This window comes from Dipodomys merriami, unplaced genomic scaffold (assembly GCF_024711535.1).
Source record: "Dipodomys merriami isolate MVZ:Mamm:240054 unplaced genomic scaffold, mDipMer1.0.p SCAF_24, whole genome shotgun sequence".
Taxonomy (NCBI): Eukaryota; Metazoa; Chordata; class Mammalia; order Rodentia; family Heteromyidae; genus Dipodomys; species Dipodomys merriami.
The window spans coordinates 2,476,740-2,480,741 of record NW_027203826.1 but is presented as its reverse complement, the minus strand read 5'-3'; the positions used below and the strand labels follow the sequence as shown (position 1 = coordinate 2,480,741).

The following is a 4,002-nucleotide window of genomic DNA, read 5'->3' as shown; positions in this document are numbered from 1 at the left end:
TTCCTTCCTTCCTTCCTTCCTTCCTTCCTTCCTTCCTTCCTTCCTTCCTTCCTTCCTTCCTTCCTTCCTTCCATCATGGGGCTTGAATGAGGTTTTTTGCTCAAAGCTAGTATTCGGCCATAGGTCCATCTCCAGTTTGGGGGTTACTTGAAGATAAAAGTCTAATGGACTTTTCTGCTTGGGCTGGCTTTGGACCTTGATCCTCAGACCTCAGCCTCCTGATTAGCTAGGATTATAGACATGAGCGACCAGCAACCAACTCAATCTATGTATTTTTACCTAAATATGGTATATTTAGATGATTGATGTTCACAGTGAACATGAATATGGATTATTTGTCCTATTTGTTAATGTTTTCTATTCATTGCCCTTATGTTCTTTGTTCCTGCTTTTGTTTTCCACTCTTTTTCTGCCATTTATATTTTTCTTAAACAAATATGGAATGTTTTATAAATTTACATCTCATTCTTGCACCGGGGCTATGGGAATCTTCTCTGTATTATTCTAGTTTTAGTATATGTGCTGCCAAAGCACACATCCATTTGCAGTTTTACTGAGTATTTTATACGGCTTTTTTCTCATCTTCTTAGAATATCAATCATATTTCTTTTAAAAGTTGCTTTACAGCTTTATAGTTTGCAATAAACATTAACAACTAATCCAATTCCTCTTTCAAATAACGCTACACTGCTATACAACTAGTCCAATTCTACCTCCAAATAACAGACACTGCTTCCTAGCAGTGTAGTTAAAGCAGTATAGTGTTTAATAACAAAATACCACTAATTAGTTTCTCTCATCTTTTGTATCCTTGCTGCCATTCATCTTACTTATACATAAGCTATAATTATCAAATCCATTGTCACTGTTATTACTTTGGGTAATAGTTATCTGCTAAGTCAATTAGAATAAGAAAAATTAAAAAATACATTTTTACATATTACTACATAAATATCCAAGTCTCTGACATACTTTACTTTCTTCTGTGCTGAAGTCACCTTGTAATATATCTTATAAGAAAGATCTACTGTCCATAAATTTCCTGTTTTTGTTTTTCTGAGAAAGTATTTTTTCTTCATTTGAGAAGGATAATTTTACATGACAAAGAAGTGGCATTTTTCTGTTAACAATTAAAATTTTCCCTCCATTCTCTTCTTGCTAGCATGGTTTCTGAAGAGAAGTCAGGTGTAATTCTCATTGATAGGTATTTTCTTCCTTCTGGTTTCTTTCAAGATGTTTTTGCTATCTTTGATTTTTGCCGCGGACCGGGTTCTGTCAGGACGACGGAGGATACCTAGGGGAGGAACCTGGAATAGGATGGGGAGATGGCAAACAGACAACTCACACACATTAGGAGTGGATGCTGAGTGCTGAGTGCGATTTAATGCAGAGGATAGCAAACTTTTATAACAGAAGTCTCATGAGAAAGGGCAAAAGGTTACACAATCTTGCTGCATGGCTTCTTTCTTGGGTGGTCACCAGCTGGTCGCCTGATAGGCATTTGTTTCCGGCTTATCTCTAAGAAATACAATGTGTTTGGGTTTCGATGTTTGTCACCAATTAACCATTACCTATTTTTATAGAGGCCTTAACTTTCCCATAAGATCTTTCCTGTCTCTTCTTTAATAGTAAACTTTAAGGAGACCTAGCAATTCTCTTAGTAAATAGCAGGAAATTCTCTCTCCTAAATAATTATCTCAGCAATTGCCATACATTCTTTCTGTTTTAGCTGAGCCTATAGCTTCTTGTAAATCCCTTACAAATAATTCCTTCTGCTGAAGTGACTTTGTGAAACCCCCAATACTTTTATATTTACTTATAACTTGTCTCCTAGCCTCCATAAGAGGGGTTTCAGGTTAGCACTTAACTCTGGTGAGTTAGTCATATTTTTAAGACACTCATCAGATATTGGAGTCGTCAACATTCTTAAGAAGGAGCTTTGAATAAGGGAACGTTGACAATGAGCAAGTACACAAAGAGCAGTAGGAGCAGTAAAAGATTAATAGGCACTCTTATACAGTGAAGAAAGGCAGAGACACATCTTTTCCCAGGGGTTTTTCCAGCCTTTTCCCAGGAGTAGGCCTCTTAGAAGCCCTATTCTCCGAGGTAGACTTCGGTGAAGTCCCAAAACTTGGAGATAGGTTTCTGTAAAGCCCCATTCTCTGAGGTAGACTTCGGTGAAGTCCCAAAACTCAGAGATAGGTCTCGAAGCCCCTATCATGGTCTGATAGATGGTTTCCCATGCTAAGCAGACTCTACTGGGGTCGGCATGGCAGATTTTCTGTGAGTTGATTTTGTTGTACTAAGGGGTAAAGATTTTGGTATTTACCCTGCTTGATGTTCTTTGAACTTCCTGGAGCTGTGGCTTAGTGTCTGACATTCATTTGGGAAATTTCTCTGCCATTACTGCTCCAAATAGTGCAACTGTTTCTTTTTTTCCCTCTTTCTTGTCTTTTTGGCATTTCTGTTCCGCATGTTGTAGTTGTCTCAGTTATTGAACACTTTGTTCCATTTTTTAGTCTCTTTTTCTATTTTCTCTACTCTTTTGAAAGTTTTTGACATGATTACAAGCTCAGAGGTTCTTCAATTATATCCAATCTAATAAGATCTTCAAAAGGTATTCTGTATTTTTGTTTCAAAGCTTCTGATTTAAATGTTTTTATCTATAGTATTTATATCTTATCCCTTCTTAGTTTTCATGGCAATTACCTAATTTCCTCTTCATTATGTCTACTTTCCCAGTATACTTTCAGCATATTAGTCATGATTTAAAAAATAAATTTCTGTTTACTTTGTCATATCTTGTTGCATTTTGTATGCTTGCTGCCATTTATCTTACTTATACATAAGCTATAGTCATCAAATACCTTGTTGCTGTTATTATTTTGGGTAACTGTTATCACTTTGGCTAAATGTTATCTACTAGGTCAATTAGAAAAAGAAAAAAAGAAAATACATTTTTACTTATTTCTTTTTTGTAGATCCAAGGACTCAAGAAACAAAAGACCTCAACTTAATTTGTCATTTTTAGATGACTATGTTCTTGACCCCACATATGGTATGTACGTGTGAACGTAAGAGGGAAGCTAGGAGGAGGACACAGAATCAGAGGGAAATGGGTGAAAAAATATAGTTAAGAGACCTACCAACTGCAATGGACATCGTTGAAAGTGAACTAAGCAACTCAAGGGCAGTGATGGGAGGGAGGGACTGAGAAAGAGGGAACAGTTTGCACTAAGCAAAAGGAAAGAAAGGTACATATCACCTGACCTCAAAGAAATGGTTGTATTGTCAAAGTTTGTAGAATTCATAAGCTTTATAGACCAAAAGTAGCTCATGCCTGTAATCTTAGGTACACAGGAAGCTGAGGTCTAAGGATCATGGTTCAAAACCAGTCAGGGCAGGAAAGGCTATGAGAATTTTATCTCCAAGTTAACCACCAAAAAGCCAGAGGCTGAACCGTGGCTCAAGTGGTAGAACACTGGCTTTAAGCACAAAAGCTCAGGGATAGTGCCTCCACCCTAAGTTTAAGATCTTCCCAAGTTCAGGACCTCCTCACCCCCATCCACAAAATTCCTGTTCTGAAAATTTCACAATCCTGCCATATCTGAGCCTAGCTCTAATGCTTACTGAGTTTGTGTTTACTTCTTCAAGTTGGGATGTTTCCTTAATTTTTATTTTTAGTGTACTTGGTAATTTTTCCAAGATAGTAAGATGTGATGAACTGGAACTGGTAAGAGAAACTGCAGTAACTAAATGTTCATAATTTATTAGTAAAGGAGACCGGAGGAAGATGGCGGAAATGTTGCTGGACTATGTGTGAGCTCTCTCCAAGAAACTCGTTTTTGCAGTTCAGGGAATAATTCACTACAGGAAAATCACACCAAGTGAGCTGTAATAGTACAGAGATTCTGCCTAGCAAGGAAATATTCAGGCAGTTTGCACCAGAAGACAGATTTGAGCACAAATGGCTGCCGCAGCCCCTGGCAGCTGCAGCCCGTG

At 37.5% G+C, this 4,002-nt stretch overlaps 1 non-coding gene across 1 annotated transcript; it reads right to left on the bottom strand.

Annotated features, from left to right (window-relative positions):
• Nucleotides 1–431: 431 nt before the first annotated feature.
• Nucleotides 432–534, bottom strand: LOC138835865 (U6 spliceosomal RNA). The gene has a single exon (XR_011374755.1). It is a non-coding gene; the product is annotated as a U6 spliceosomal RNA (small nuclear RNA).
• Between the last annotated feature and the right edge of the window lie 3,468 nt (nucleotides 535–4,002).